At 41.7% G+C, this 17,179-nt stretch overlaps 1 protein-coding gene across 3 annotated transcripts in view; it reads left to right on the top strand.

Annotated features, from left to right (window-relative positions):
* dscaml1 (Down syndrome cell adhesion molecule like 1) overlaps positions 1-17,179 on the top strand; it is a 564,629-nt gene that overhangs the window by 54,998 nt on the left and 492,452 nt on the right. The window contains exon 1 of one of the 3 annotated variants that reach the window (XM_059638969.1): positions 1,518-1,529. The exons of the other annotated variants lie outside the window; for them this stretch is intronic. The gene's annotated coding sequence lies outside the window, so the exon portion shown is untranslated. Of the gene's footprint in view, positions 1-1,517; positions 1,530-17,179 lie in introns of those variants that run through there. 3 annotated transcript variants of the gene reach the window in all.

Raw genomic sequence — 17,179 nt, forward strand, 5'->3', positions numbered from 1 at the left:
CCAGGCTAATGCTTTGGGGAATATGGGTTCGATTTCCACTGCAACAAACGATGAAATTGAATTAAATAAATAAATCTGGAAATAATAACCTAAGATAATGGCGATCTTGAAATCAAGATTCAGCTGTTCTAAAAACCTCTGAAAGGAAATCTGCCATCCTCATTTGGTCTAGTCTTCATGTAACTCCAGACCCTCTGCCATCTCAGCCACTCAGTTGGATCTAAACACTAGAAAGACTGGTAAAAAGAAATTAAACTGGATGGATCACTGATATTGCCCAAGACAATAGCGCACATAGCTTTATCAACCCTGTAAAATCTTCCTTAAAAGCATCTGGGAGCTTGTGCCAAAATCAGGAGAGCTGTCCCATAAACTAGTCAAGCAATGGCCTGGCATTATCTGTTGGGTATGATTTTGACAGATCCACCCAAGGTGGTGGCACAGTGGTGTACGGTCTAAATTTACAATTTATGTCATTGTGACACTTAGTATAAGTGATGGACAAGTCTATTGTTGCCCTGGGAGTACACAACATTGACCCTGGAGCCCATTATGCATCATGGTCTCAAGTCAGATGTGGCCAAGATAATCTCCCATTGAATGCAACCTATCATGCACCCCCACACCCTGCCACACCCCACACTGCCCCAGCTGCCCTGCCAAAAATCCAAAAGGACATAGTTGTTACACTAGACCTTCTTCAGGTGTTTGGGGAACCAACAAGAGGAAATAATGCATTTGACACTGTCCTGTCCAATCTACCAGTAGTAGATATAACTGACCATGACCAGAGTGACCACTGGACAATCCTGTGGAGATTGAGGATCCCTCCATCATGTCAAGTGGAATCATCACTGTGCTAAACAGGAAGCTTTTCAAAAGTCTAGCAATTCAAGAATGAGCATTCATACAGCACTATGGCCCATCAGAGGCAACAGAACTGTATTCAACCGCAGTCTGTGACACTGCGTGACCTGACATATCACAAATTAAACAACAAAAGTAAAAGCCCCCCAGAAAGGGGAAGGAAAGGGTTAAGTGCCAGTTCTATTATTTTATGAAACAATCCCATTCAGTGTATATTCAGCAATGTTGATGAAGCTTGGAGCATCACTCTGTTCCTGACTGAAAGAGGAAATGTCACTGTAGTACATGATATTGGGCTACAGGTTAATTTTAGTTCAGTGCTATAAAGATAGCTCCAGTAGCACACCTAGGATTTTAGATGCTGTCTCCTTGCAAAATTACATTTGATTGGCTAGACAGCAGCCTATGAGCACATTTGGCTTGATTAATGCAGGCTTGGTGTTGCCATGGTACTGACATCACAGAATCAAGGTAAAACACTGGGCTGATGAGGTTAGCTGTCATTGCCAGCATTGCCACAGGTCTACAAGATTGCTTGGTGGCAGGACCGAAACCAGGCCACCAATCCTGGACACACTCACCTTTACTCCCATTCCACCTACAGAACAGCTTGTTACAATGAGAAGATTCTCCCCATGACATTCAAACTCCATTCAGTGAAGGTAGGGGAAGGAATCTTACAAACATTTTGGAATGGAAAACAATCTAACTGTATCACAGCAATGATCTGTGTGCTTATGATTGTGTACTTTGAACTAGGACAGGATGATTGATGACAAAAATCAAAGGTGAAGTCCATCAGTTGTAGCCTATTCTTAGCTAGGCAAGATGGTAGGCATGTGTGTCCATTATTGTTTAGTTAATTACCTGTGAACTTGGAAGAAAGGTGCCCTTGTGTCCCCAGAATGCAATCATTAATGAAAGGCATGTTACAACTTGCAGTGTTTTCAAACTTGCAAGGCCTTGGGAGTGTGCAAGTTTATTTGCTTTGACTCTTTCTTTAACCCTTGGAGTCCTACAATTAGTTGTGTTTCTTTGGTAGGCTGCTTTCATTTCTGGGTCACGTTGTAGGCAGTAAGTTCAAAATTAATTGCCAAATGCCTTTTGCTGTTTCTTTTCCAAACATGTTTTATTGAAGCAGAGACAATGGCTTAATGGTAATGTTACTAGACTAGTAATCCAGAGGCCAAGGTGTATCACTATCTGAAAAGGGGAAACTTGCAGCATCTGGAGGAATGACCTGTTATCTTACTAGTATAGAACATAGAACATAGAACAGTACAGCACAGAACAGGCCCTTCAGCCCACGATGTTTTGCCGACCATTGATCCTCATGTATGCACCCTCAAATTTCTGTGACCATATGCATGTCCAGCAGTCTCTTAAATGTCCCCAATGACCTTGCTTCCACAACTGCTGCTGGCAACGCATTCCATGCTCTCACAACTCTCTGCGTAAAGAACCTGCCTCTGACATCCCCTCTATACTTTCCGCCAACCAGCTTAAAACTATGACCCCTCGTGTTAGCCATTTTTGCCCTGGGAAATAGTCTAGTTTGTAATGAACTACTTGTTATTAGTCAAATGTCTGCCACTATATGGAGTAAGTCCCATATTACAAGAGGGATTGGTGGTAGCATAATTACCCAAATGAGATTCCAGCAAAACCAGATCAGGAAATTGCGTATGACACACACCCGTCTGAGAAGATAGACAAAGCCGCAGTATATGAGATGGCACCTTTGGCAGTGTGACATGTCTGTCAGTATTACGTTGGTATATCAGTCTAGGAATTTATGCTCCTTGTCTGTCAGAGGCTCTTGCAACTGAGCCAATTCCCATGGTGCTGGTGTTAAGGGATGTATGAACAGGATACCAAAGGTTTGGTCAAAGAAATCGCTTTTAAGAAGCATTTTTTTAATGTTCATTCTCAGGATGAGAACATTGCTGGTTAGGTTAGCATGTATTGCCCCTCCCAAGTCACCCAGAGGGTAGTTGAGAATCTACCACAAAATGGTAATCCACACCATGTAAGAATGGCAGTTTCAAAAACTGAGGATGGGTCACCAGACTTGAAACGTTAACTCTGAATTTTCCTTCACAGATGTTGCCAGATCTGTTGGGCTTTTCCAGCAACTTTCAGTTTGTTCCTGATTTACATCATCCGCCAGTTTCAGTTTTTATTAAGCATGGCAGGTTCCTTCCCTAAAGGGCATTAGTGAACCAGATGGGTTTTTTGAAAACTCAAAAAAAAATGATTTCATATCATCATTGGACTCATAATTCCAAACTTTTTTAACTGTATTCAAATTCCACCAAATGCCACGTGTCCCCACATTATCTGAGTTTCTGGATTGACAGTCAGCAGAAAAACCACTAGGCCATCGCCTTGAAGGAGGAAAAAGAAGTAAAAGTTTTTAGAGGTTTAGGATGAGAATTTTAGAGGGCTTCAGAAAATCCAGTTTGAGTTCTCTCACAAGTGTTAGAATTTAAGACATCCCTCTATTACCATTGTAGGTCATGCACATTTGTCAAACCCTTCTCATATGAAAGGAAGACTCATCAAATTTTTGTTGAAAAATCAAACTTAAATTGATGTCACTGGTTCTCAACATAGCTTCATATTTAACTGGGCTTGTGACCTCTTTCTTTTCATGTCACCCCATTTTGCTGATGTTGACAGCTCTGACACAAACTGTCTCGGAGATGTGTCAAAAGGAGCAGGAATGATGGAAAGTGAAAAATGAGACTCCAAAGGTAGATAACCTTAGTTCACATGGGCATCGTCCCTCTTACAAATTCTGAAACAAAACAACCTGCTTTTGATAACACTGTTTTTTTTATGTGTATTCTTATTATTAAACAATGTAAACAAAAGAGCAAAGTGAAGCTGGAAGTGTTTTATAAAACTTTAAATATCTAATGACATGATTCAAGCAACTTTTAATTAAGAATTGGCTTTATCATGAAATCTGGAGTCTGCTAACCTGATCTTCGCCCATTTGGAGAACTGAATGGGACAGCAAGAAAGTAGGGTATTCCCAAACTTAATAATTTTTCCAACCACCTTCACTAACAACTGCAGCAGACTAACATGTATTTTCAGTTTTCTTTGACATATTTACCAGATTAAATTTAATGTTTAATTTAAAAATAACATGCAGGTTGTCCAGAGGCATTTAACTTGTATCAATTTTTTTAGATGCATGACATTTCAAAAATAGGATATAGAACATTAGAACATAGAACAGCACAGCACAGGCCCTTCGGCCCACAGTGTTGTGCCAGCCTATTATCCTATTCTCAGATCAAACTAACTTGCATACCTAACATTTTACTGTCATCCATGTGCCTATACAAGAGTCGCTTAAATATCCCTAATGTATCTGACTCCACTACCACGACTGGCAGTGAGTTTCACACATCCACCACTCTCTGCGTAAAGAACCTGGCTATCCACTCTATTGATACTTCTCACCATCTTACACATCTCTACCAAGTCACCTTTCATCCTTCTTCGCTCCAATGAGAAAAGCCGTAGGACCCTCAACCTTTCCTCATAAGATCTGCCCTCCAGTCCAGGCAGCATCCTGGTAAATCTCCTCTGCATCCTCTAAAGCTTCCATATCCTTCCCATAATGAGGCAACCAGAACTGAACACAATATTCCATGTGTGGTCTAACCAGACTTGTATAGAGCTGCAGCTTAACCTTGCAGCTCTCAAACTCAATTCCCCTGCCAATCAAAGCCAACACACTATACGACTTCTTAACAATCCTATCACCTTGGGTAGCAACTTTGAGGGACCAATGGATGTGGACCCCTAGAACCTTCTGTTCCTCCACACTGCCAAGAATCCTGCCATTAACCCTGTATTCTGTGTTCAAATTCGAACTTCCAAAATTAATTACTTCACACTTTTCTGGGTTGAATTCCATCTGCCACTTCTTTGCCCAGCTCTGCATCCTGTCAAGGTCCCATTGCAACCTACAACAGCCCTCCACACTACCAACAATTCCACCAACCTTCATGTCATAAATCAAAAATCTGGAAAATCTTGACATAATTTACTACTGTTAGTGGGCCAACTGTGGCATTGATCTCAATGTGCCAAAAAACGTGGTGGCAGTTTCGAAGACCTTTGAACTGAGGTTCAAGGGTTATTATTAGGGATTATTGTTGGGGGATTATTTTTGGCCTAGCCAGTGATGTCCTCATCCTGTGATTGAATGTAAGAAAACTTTGCAAGAATCAATCAAAAAAGGAATGGGAAGGTTTTCATTGTTGCGTGTTTTATGTGGGCCTTGTCTTTAGAAGGATTCACCTTCAGGAATGCCATGTGCGGCTTACAATGTTGTGACTCTGACTGCCTGCTTGTCTGCAGTGGAGTTGCAAACTTCACACACGGGAGTCAATCAGTTGCTCTGGTGGCTGCTTTATAACTTATAAAGTCTTTTACTGTTTTAAATGAACTAACCCATGGACTTAATTAATCCCTGATGGCCAACTGATTATTGGATCATTACTTATTGCAGTTCTGTTCAGGTGAAATTAACTCTTGAGGCACAAGGTAATTGTTAACTATTTCTCATGTTCACAGTTGATTTTATTGTCTGAATACAAATGTAGATAAATAATGGAGAAATGGTCTGGAACAAGTGACAGGGTGTGTGATTAGGCTGATGTTAGGTAACAACATCTTCAATAGTGCTTTGTGGCTTATAATTATTTTTCTTTACATTCAGTGGTTCAAGGGGCAGCTCACTACCTCCTTCTCAAGAGGCAACTTGGGAGGGGCAGTGAATGCTGGCCAAGCCAATGACTCCTACATGCCACAAGTAAATAGGAAAATTAGTATTTCATGGGCTATACACCATTTTGATGATGTGAAATCAGCAAGTTCTTCCTTTTAAGTGGTAACATACAGAACTGTCTTTGCATAAACCTTAAATTTTCCAAGCTGCACAATAGAGAATTCTGAAGAAGGGTCTAGACTCGAAACATCAGCTTTCCTGCTCCTCTAATGCTGTTTGACCTGCTGTGTTCATCCAGCTCCACACCTTGTTAAAATAGAGAATGTGTTTGGTTATGAGTGAAAAATCACCACTGTACCAGAAGCCCATGGGTCATTAGAGAGAGATGTCTGGTCACCAGTATAATCCTGAGGGTAACCGTAATTTAGACAAGGGCTGGGTTGAGAAGACAGAAGCTTCATGGCAACCCCAGCTCATATGGGAACTGAACCCAGGCCTGTTGGTGTTACTGTATATCACAAAGCTCCTGTTCAGCCAGCTGGGCTAACTGCATGCATTACATCTCTGATTGCCCAGTCATAGAATATTATTGAGCGAGATCTAGAAGCGAACGTTGGTGATGATAGCCTTAAATTATGAGGAGAAGTCCAGACTAGCTTCTGTCGGTACAAGACATCAGTTTTAATTTGAAGATTATGAGGGGAATTGGCACAGTTAACGCAGGTGACTTGTCATCCTGGCCACAGGTTTTCTGAAGAATAGAAACTCAAAATAAAAGAAAATTAGCAATTGGAAAATAAGTTGTGTAACCTTTTTACCGAGAGGACGTGTGAAAGACATTGCTGGGAAAGATTATTGAAACAGAGAGGATCAATGGATTCAAGAGCTAATTAGACCCATTCCAGAGAGAGCAGGGATTGAGGGATATGCTAAGAAAGCTGGTAAGCAGGATGAATCCAATAAAGGTTCTTGTTAAGCCTTGTGCCCTTTCTCTTGTTTTTAAAATCTTCAGGATATCATGCTGTAGTTTTCATGTCCCTTCTCTTCTAACTCTTTTCTGCAATAGTTTTATCCTGTGAAGGGTAAAAGAAGGATTTTTTGGGAATACCCAGTCAGCATTGATTCTTATTGTTCTGTACCGTGGATTATTTCTTGGAGAAGTGTGACTCCTAAAAGGGAGCTTCAGTATTTGGGAGCAAGGAGCACAAGTTCATCCATGTGCTACCAATATTCTTTCATCCATTTATATAGAAGTTACATTAGGCCCAAATAGCTTATGTTGTTGTTTATGCTCCTCCTGCTGTATGTTATGGTACCAGGCACTAATTGCTTGTGGTTGGTGGTGGAGTGGTGTCCTCCTTTTCATTGCTGAGTCTAAGGGCCGAACTGATTAGTGGCAGTGAAAGATAAACCACTGCTGAGTCTAAATGAGAAGTAGAATTCGTCTTACGTAACAAGATGTAGCCAGAGATGCCATGTCTGTCTGCATTGGGACCTTGTGCTAGATGGTGTCAGCTCCATTCATGACTGTGTGACATCACCATCTTGAGTGGAGACCAATGCTATCTCCAAATTAACCCTCTCTGTGCCATTACTTTATACAACACCTCCCATTCCTCTTCTTCCCACCTTATCAACCTAATCCTGTATACTTTTCTTCCGTATGTATTGACCAGCTCAGACTCATTCGGCCAAATGGCCAGTTTCTTTGATGTAAATTCAGTTTAACTCCTTCACCAATTTGACAAACTTTACACACAGTTCTTGCCCTCATTTTCTCTCCCATTGTGAATGTCCTGGCCAAGTTCGATGCAATCCTCCCACCTCAATCCCACTCCACCCCAACATCAACTTTCCAGTTAGACCGTATGGCTGTATAGATCAATTAGCACCCCTGCCGATATTAGTTTACCAGGGAATCAAAGCTGGGGTTTGTTGATTCCAATGCCCCACCACATAGTGTGATTGCTCTCTGAGCTCCTGGGAGAAGGAGAGAGTACTGCTGGTTGAAAGATGAAATTGTTGGCTATTAACAAATTGTTGACCACAGCAAATTGCCTTTCACATTCTATGAAAGCTCCATGGGAAAAGTAATAATTTTAATTTTGTGTGCAATAAACCTAGATTGCAGTTCAGCATGAATGCTTCGAATTAACGAAGATTGCAAACTAGCTAACATTTGGAAGATTCTCCACAGGAACAGTTCAGAAAAATCCATGAAGCAAGCATAAAATTTCAGAGCAAATAAATGAAGGTTCAGTGAAATTTGGTTTCAGAACAACTTCTGATTTGAGTTTAAATGATTTATTTCTGGTGTAGCAAATCCCTGATGTATTCTGTGATTCAGTTGTAAATGTCTAAGCTTCAAAATGACTGATGGGGATATTAATGTTCAAATGCTCGAAGCTTTGAGAAATGGGTAGGAGCAGGCGATTCAACCCTCAGCCCTGTTCCATGGTTGCGTCAGGTCCTGGCTAAGTTCCTGAAAACTCACCACCATGTCAGAACAATCCCTTGAAACTGTAGGATATATCCCTTTGGATAGAGACACTTGCCATCCTGCATCCAGCTTTGGTAGCTCTCTAAGTAAAAACTTTCCTTTTTGCTAAGTGCATAGAACTTCTGTCTATCTGTGAGGGTCATGGACCTGTTAGGAAGCCTGCGATCTGATCTCAAATGGCTTTCACTGTCCTCTTCCCCATGGCACTATCAAATGCATTAGACTCACATTCATGTGGGATTCATGACTCCAACTAACTTGCACTTCAGAAGTGAATGGACTGTTCGCAACCTGATCCCCTCCACACTCTTTGGAGACTTTGGGAGCTTCGTGGTCTACTTGTTGTGAACTCAGAACTGCTGCTACTGTCTCCAAGTGTAAATACCTTGTACCGTCTACTCCAAGGAACAATCTAAGCCTTCTTTTGATTGCTAACTATCAAACTGCCTGACATACAGATTTCAAAACAGGTCACATGACTTCCTTCATTTGCCCTAAATTTAAAGACACAGCCCTAAAATGTAATAATCTTATAATCCACATAATTATAACTCTCATATTAAGATTATGCAAAGCATCAACACCACTGTGTTCAGATAGTTCCATCAAGATCAGTATATACACTTGGAAATGTGTTTGCTGGTGTAGAACTTTTATTTGCAATTGCCATATTGTGTTGGGGGTTCAAGGCAATTGGGGATTGCCTGTTAGGATTGCGAATGATTAACCTGTTTAAACTCTGAGACATCTAATCACAAATTAATTTTAGTAAAACCCACTCTGCCACGCATTTTTGACTTTTTAAGATTCTTCAGGTTCTGAAGTCTCAAGACCTCTTCACCTTCAGCTGCCCGGCCCCAGAGACAATGACTTAGTGGACAATTGTCACTAAACCTCGAACCTTACAATCACATTATGTCCTTCAGATCCCCGTTGGAGTGCATTCAGAGACAAGTTGATTGCAATGGGTATGGGGCAGTTCGGTCAAGCTTAGGCCTGCCCCGATGCCTGCAGCGAAGGGGCTGAACTGAAAGCCTCTGCAAAAACAAGAGATTATGAATGTGATCTGAATGTGTGCCTCTGTGCACTTGTTCCTGAAGAGACTGTGAAATGAAGACTCTGATCTTGAGACAGATGTGTGAAGGCATGAAAATATATTCCTGAAGTCTGCAAAGCTGATGGTATGACCCAGTCCATATTTCTGGAATTACAGACTGGAAGTTGGGATAAAAGCTTTCTTTCCTTCCTTAGATTTACATGCAGTCCCAGCTGGATTATCTATGAAATGAAAAAGTCTTTTCTATTTCATTATGTAGAGTCAGCATTAGCAATTGGTGAGCTGGCCCATTGCCAGAGCACAGCTGGAATGATGAAGTCTAATCCTTTAATAATATATACAAGGTACTGGGAGATAGAACCAGTGTCAAACTGTGGAACAACCCTTTCTGTACCTGTCCTGTACTATTCTACTGCTGTTCTTACATTGACCTAGCTTGTTGCATCTATCTTACTTGTGGTCCTTGGGCCTGTGTGTGGTTTCCTTTGCCCACTGTGGTATCTACCATGCAGTTGATCATTACTGACTGCCCTTATCCAGCATCTAAACTTTGAAGTATCATCACTTAAAAAATACAGCAAGAAGTGTCAACTATAAGCAATGTCAGTTAGAGGAGGCCATTCGGCCCATTGTAACTCTTGCAGTCCTCAACCTTTTTTCCTCAGCCCTTCAAATGCTTCCTTTCTAACGACATATTTCCGTTTGAAAGTTGCAGTTGAATTTGCCTCCATGGCTCTTTCAGGCAGTGTGTTCCAGACCCTCATAGCTTGCTGAGATTTTAAACATTTTTCTTTAATATGATGACAAGGAAAACCTTTTTACCCAGTGCCTGGCTAGGATCTGAAATGAGCTGCTTGAGAGTGTAGTAGAGGCAATTTTAATTGTGGCTTTCAAAACGGAGTTGGATAATATGTGAAGGAAGAAATTTTCTCGGGCTACAGGGCAATGATTAAGGAGTGGGACTAGTTGAGTTGTTCTGATAGAGAGCAAGCATTGGTGTGTTGGACCAGCTTTGCTAATTTCAAGAATATTTTTTGACACATTCACATGTGCACAAATATCTGGCTAAGAATCGGAGTTGTCTTCTGATGGAGCCTTCAGGAATAAGGGTTCAGAGCCAGACATTCAGATCACATTCAGATCTTGGGTTTGTGCAGAGGCTTTAAGTTCACAGCTGCCCCCTAGTAAATTCCTGTCACCCCCTCCTTGGGGTCATTAGGGGCAGGACTAAGTTTGACTGAACTGCCCCATAGCCAATATAATCAACTACTCTCCAATTGCATTTCAGCTAAGATCACAAGTAAATAAAATGATCTCTCATTGAGAAAAAAGCTAAGCTTAGTGGTGATTCCGACAATGCAACATTTCTGTGATTTTTCTCCCAGCATTTTTTTTTGCCAAGTATCTTCCATCAGAATCTTTTGGTTACTGGCCCTTCCTGCATGTGTGGATGTGGTTTCTCCCTATCTACCCTTTCACTCATAATTCTGAACCTTATCTGATCTTTATTTCTCCCTTGCCCCCATCCAACTTTTGCATGAAGGAGGTCTAGCTGAACTGTATAGTTTAGCACAGTGTGGAGTGAAAATGTCTGTCTGAATATCCCATTGCAAATGAGCCATTTGGAAACTGTGAAACTCTTCTGGTTTTTGGTTAAATGTTTGTGAAGGGCAAAGCCCTAACTATGTGTGAAGTTTTGAAATTGAAAGACAAGCAGTCAATGCACGATCATATCTGATGTACATCCATAAATATGTTAAAACCTTATAGTAGTCTTTTGGTTATCTGATGCACACAGGAACAATTATGAAATAAATGCTTTTAAATTGAAAAGCTTAGTTTCCCTATCTCACAAATTACATTTGTGAAGTTGTGAGATATTATAAGTGATGCTAATCTTTTGATTTGATGTGTTTTTAAAATATTTCCACGAGAGCCAGCCTTGACAGATAACTGACTTTGCTTATTGCTGTGGGCGCTTACACAACAAAAAGAAAAATAATTTTAGAAAGAGTGATGATGTATTTAATGAAAGCTGCCTTCACAACAAGGAGAGCTGGCGTAGTGCATGCTTTCTGATTGCCTTGTGCAATTACTTTATATCTCGCCTCGACTCATCAGTTCCAAGATAGAGGCTTGGTGGTGACAGGGTAGAAGTCCTGTCAATAACGGTACATCTTATGTGGGTTTTAAAGATCGGAAGATCTTGCATTAATGCAATGTCACTCACAGCCTCGAGGCAAGCTCAACGGCAATAAAGCAATCATAGTCATCCTTGTAGAGTCATACAGCATGGAAGCAGATTGTTCGGTCTCGCTCGCCAATGCCAACCATGTTCCCAAACAAAACTAGTCCCACCTGCCTGCATTTGGCCCGTATCCCTCCAAACCTTTCCTATTCATGTAGTTATCCAAATGTCTTTTAAATGTTGTAAGTGTACCCGGCATCCCCCACTTCCTCTGGCAGTTCATTCCACACACGAACCACTCTCAGATTTAAAAAGAACATGACGGGCAACTTTTTTGTACATCCTTCTCTTTCTGTAAAAGTATGCCCCCTGGTTTTGAACTCCACCCTCTCAGGGAAAAGACCTTTCCAATTCACCTTATCTGTGCCTGTCATGATTTTATAAACCTCTATGAGGTCACTCATCAAGTTCCTACGCTTCTGTGGAAAAAAAATTGCAACCTACCCAGCCTATTTTTATAACTCAAACCCTCCATTCCCGGCACCATCTGGGTAAATCTCTTCTGAGCCCTCTCCAGTTTAATAATACCCTTCTTATTATAAGGCTCCCTGAACTGCACAGAGTACTGCAGAAGAGGCCTCACCAACATTCTGGACAACCTCAATGTGATATCCCAACTCCTGTACTCAAAGTTCTGAGCAATGAAGGCAAGCATGTCAAACACCTTCCTCACCACCATGTCTACCTGTGATACAAATTTCAATGAATTATGTGTCTGAACCCTTAGGCCTCTCAGTTCTACAACACTACCCAGGGTCCTATCATTAATTGTATAAGCCATGCCCTTAATTGTGAAAGCCAGTCAAACCAATTTGTGCATAGCAAACTCCCATTAACAGCAATAAGTATTTGATCTAATGGTTTTTAGTTCTGTTGGTTGAAGGATAGGGAATTACCAGCACACTGGGGAGAGGTCCATGAACCTGCTTCATCATAGTGCGGGGATGGGTAGAATCTTTTACATCATCTGAGATGGTAGGCAAGACCTTGGATTTACAATCACATCAGAAAGACAGTACATCCAACAATGTGGCTTTCCCTCAGTACTGTAGTGTTGGGCGTGATACTAAAAACTTTCCAGTTTGGAGGCAAGAGCATTGATCCAAAGCTAACACAATTTAATCACTTGAATGTTCCCTGCATTGGGAAATTAATGTCAGTGGCTTCAGGAATAAGTGAACAGAGCTACACATTCAGATCACACTCAGATATCTGGTTTGTGCAAAGGCTTTAAGCTCAGAGCCGTTGCACAGTGAATCCCCATCACCCCCTCATCTGGAGACATCAGGGGCAGGACTAAACTTGACTGGACTGCCTATAACCATTACAATTTATTTGTCTTCAAATGCGCCCCAGCTGGGATCAAAAGTACATCATGTGATCTCAAGTGAGCTGTGTGAGGGTCAGTGTTGCTAGATAAAGCAAGCTGTAAGGTAACCAATGAGGAATATGCTCACATGATAGACTGACATCATCTTATCACCTTGCTTGTGCGGTCCTGGAGTTCCAGTTCTCCCCAAATTGCAGTGGTTCTTCTACACAGGTGGGTCACTTGTGGTGATGATCCCAGATTCATTTAGAAGTATCATCAGCTGAACATCATGGCCTGGGACTTCCCAGTACTGTATTTAATAAAGGATCAGAGATTTGTTTCAACAAGAAGAAGAAGAAGAGGAAGAAGGAGGCTTATGTTAGGATGAGATGTGAAGGCTCAGTTAGGGCGCTTGAGGGCTACGAGCTAGCCAGGAAAGACCTAAAGAGGGAACTGAGAAGAGCCAGGAGGAGACATGAGAAGTTGTTGGCGGATAGGATCAGGGTAAACCCTAAGGCTTTCTATAGGTATTTAAGGAATAAAAGAATGACAAAAGTAAGATTAGGGCCAATCAAGGATAGTGGTGATAAGTTGTGTGTGGAGTCAGAGGAGACGGGGAAGCACTAAATGAATATTTTTCGACAGAATTCACTCTAGAAAACAACATTGTTGTCGAGGAGAATACTGAGATACAGGCTACTAGACTGGGTGGGATTGAGGTTCACAAGGAAGAGGTATTAGAAATCCTACAGAGTGTGAAGATAGATAAGTCCCCTGGGCCGGATGGGATTTATCCTAGGATCCTCTGGAAGCCAGGGAGGAGATTGCCGAGCCTTTGGCATTGATCCTTAACTCGTCATTGTCTACAGAAATAGTGCCAGATGACTGGAGGATATCAAATGTAGTTCCCCTGTTCAAGAAGGGGAGAAGAGACAACACTGGTAATTATAGACCAGTGAGCCTTACCTCAGTCGTTGGTAAAGTGTTGGAAAAGGTTATAAGGGATAGGATTTATAATCATCTAGAAAAGAATAAATTGATTAGGGATAGCTAGCACGGTTTTGTGAAGGGAAAGTCGTGCCTCACAAACCTTATTGAGTTCTTTGAGAAGGTGACCAAACAGGTAGATGAGAGTAAACTGGTTGATGTGGTGTATATGGATTTCAGCAAGGTGTTCGATAAGGTTCCCCACAATAGGCTATTGTACAAAATGCGGAGGAATGGGATTGTAGGAGATATAGCAGTTTGGATCGGAAATTGGCTTGCTGAAAGAAGACAGAGGGTAGTTGATGGGAAATGTTCATCTTGGAGACCAGTTACTAGTGGTGTACTGCAAGGGTCGGTGTTGGGTCCACTGCTGTTTGTCATGTTTATAAATGACCTGGATGAGGACATAGAAGGATGGGTTAGTAAATTTGCAGACAACACTAAGGTCGGTGGAGTTGTAGATAGTGATGAAGGATGCTGTAGGTTGCAGAGAGACATAGATAAGCTGCAGAGCTGGGCTGAGAGGTGGCAAACGGAGTTTAATGCAGACAAGTGTGAGGTGATGCACTTTGGTAGGAGTAACCAGAAGGCAAAGTACAGGGCTAATGGTAAGATTCTTAATAGTGTAGATGAGCAGAGAGATCTCGGTGTTCATGTGCATAGATACTTGAAAGTTGCCACCCAGGTTTACAGGGCTGTTAAGAAGACATGCAGTGTTTTAGCTTTTATTAATAGAGGGATTGAGTTCCGGAACCAAGAGGTTATGGTGAAGTTGTGCAAAACTCTGGTGCGGCCGCACTTGGAGTATTGTGTACAGTTGTGGTCACTGCATTATAAGAAGGATGTGGAAGCTTTGGAAAGGGTGCAGAGGAGATTTACTAGGATGTTGCCTGGTATGGAGGAAAGGCTGAGGGACTTGAGGCTGTTTTTGTTAGAGAGAAGAAGGTTGAAAGGTGACTTAATTGAAACATATAAAATAATCAGAGGGTTAGATAGGGTGGATAAGGAGACCCTTTTTCCTAGGATGGTGACAGCGAGCACGAGGGGGCACAGCTTTAAATTGAGGGGTGAAAGATATAGGACAGGTGTCAGAGGTGGTTTCTTTACTCAGAGAGTAGTAAGGGCATGGAACGCTTTGCCTGTGACGGTAGTAGATTCGCCAACTTTAGGTACATTTAAGTCATCATTGGACAACCATATGGATGTACATGGAATAGTGTAGGTTAGATGGGCTTCAGATTGGTATGACAGGTCGGCACAAACATCGAGGGCTGAAGGGCCTGTACTGTGCTGTAATGTTCTACGTTCTATGTTCTATGTTGTTTCATGGAGGATGCAGAGAAGCAGAAGAACCTTGAAGAAATCATGTTTTGTGTCCTGTGGTGAAGTCAATAGAGAGGATCAAGTATAAAGCCGTAGAGGGTTGTGTGATGTGATTTTGCAGTCACATGGCTCCATTACTGATTTAAATCTGGCCTCCCATTCCCAATCTTCACACTGCCACAATGCTTTAAGATTCTGTTTCGTACACTGCTTTATTTTCTGTCTCTTGTTGTCTGCTGTATGTGCGTTTTGTTCTATCCTTATCTTTCCAATTGCACCCAAGGAATTATTAGCAATGACTTCTCTTCCTGACCCTGCAATGTAGCCAGTGGACCCCCCCAAAGAATCAACCTTTGGATCCTCCAATTTCTCATCAATATGCTGAGCCATTATGTGGGGGGAAATGTAATGTCCATTTGCACAAATGTATTCACAATCTCCTGTTACTACGTCATTAGATCATAAAAAATAGGAGCAGAGGTGGCCCCTTTAGCCCTTGAGCTTGTTGTGCCATTTAATTATGTCATGTAGAATCTGATTGTGACCGAAAATCCACGTTCCCACCTGCTTCCTGTAACTCTGCACTCCCCTTTAGATCAGGCCACCTCTCTTGACCTGTCCATGTCTCTGAATTATCGGAATCATTGTCCCATATTTCGCATTTGATGAGCAAAAATTTCCTTCAATTATAAGTTGAAGAGACCGAAGCCATTGAGTCTTGCCCCTTCCTGCAATTCTGTTCTCTAGCAACCACTCATCCCTATTGTAGGCAACTTCATGAATCTTTATCAGATTATGGCATTTTATTTGACTACAAACTGAGTGTCTGACCTCATCACCAAAGCTAACTCCAAGATATTGCCCACACTTCCAGTTTACCTGTAACTTGAATGCTCAACCATGCCATTTTTTTGGGGGAGGTCAGTTAGCTCAGTTAGCTGATTTGTGATCCACAGTAATGCCAACAGTGTTGGCTGAGGTTACCACAAATGTCCCAACTCTCAGCCTGTCACTTTGCCTGAAGCAAGGCAAACCTCAAGTTAAACCACCTGCAGTCTCTGTAATGAGAGAGGAGCCCTCTGGCCTGGTAGGACTGTGGTAACTTTACCTTTGCTTTGCTACTAATGGGCCTGATTTTTTTCCACTGCACTGCTGTCTGTCCTTCTACCCTGGGCTGTTTGTAAACTTCAGGTCATCCGAAATTTGAGTGCCTAGATCCAGACTATCACCTTGTCTCATTCACTGCTATACATTCTCAGGATGTGCCTCAATTTTAAAATTCTTATGTATCTTGAAATCCTTCCATGACTTTACTATCTTTGTAACCTTTGCCAGCTCCACAATTCTGCAAGATTTCTGCACCGTTTTACTCTTGGTATGTTGCACAATTCAAAGCTTTCATCACTCCATCGTTGGCTTTAGAAGTCCTAACTTCTGGAATTCCCTCCCTGAACCTTGCTGCCTCACTGAACATACAGATTAGGAGCAGGAGGAAGCTCTTGGAACCTGCTGTGCCATTTGATGAGGCTTTGGATAACTCAACATTCCCACCTATTCCCTACCTCCTTTCCCCCTATCTCTCTGCTTTAAACTGCTCCTCAAATCCAATGTTCCCTCGAATTTTTCTTGCTGCTGCATTTGCCTCTGAAATCTGTGTGTGGCAGCATCTTCTAAAGTGGTGATTATACAACAGCAAACCAATTGTTGCTTCAGTCCAACCTCTTTGCCCAAAGCTTTAGTCACCTGCTCTAATAGTGCTTTCTGTGACTCAGTATCAAATTTTCTTTGATAATTGCCCTGTAAATTATGTAATGCTCTGCGGTGTTAACGATGCTGTAGACATACAAAAAGAATTCATCATAAAACTGTCACTGCTCTACCTTCAGTGGAGAGACCTTGCTCACCTCTAAGACCAGGAGTATTGGGGGAACCCCAGCGCCTGCTTTACAAACAGATATGATCAAATGTATCTGATTAAATAATACCCCAGGATGCGCATTGCCAATCAAGTAGGCTTGCTGCCATGATCTATTTAAATAAAATCCCTTCTCCTGACTTGATTCGTACAATTCCATTTATTATACATTATACAAGGTGCATTAAACATGTATGCAGTCAGATGACTAGCTGTT

Source organism: Stegostoma tigrinum, chromosome 32 (assembly GCF_030684315.1).
Source record: "Stegostoma tigrinum isolate sSteTig4 chromosome 32, sSteTig4.hap1, whole genome shotgun sequence".
NCBI lineage: Eukaryota > Metazoa > Chordata > Chondrichthyes > Orectolobiformes > Stegostomatidae > Stegostoma > Stegostoma tigrinum.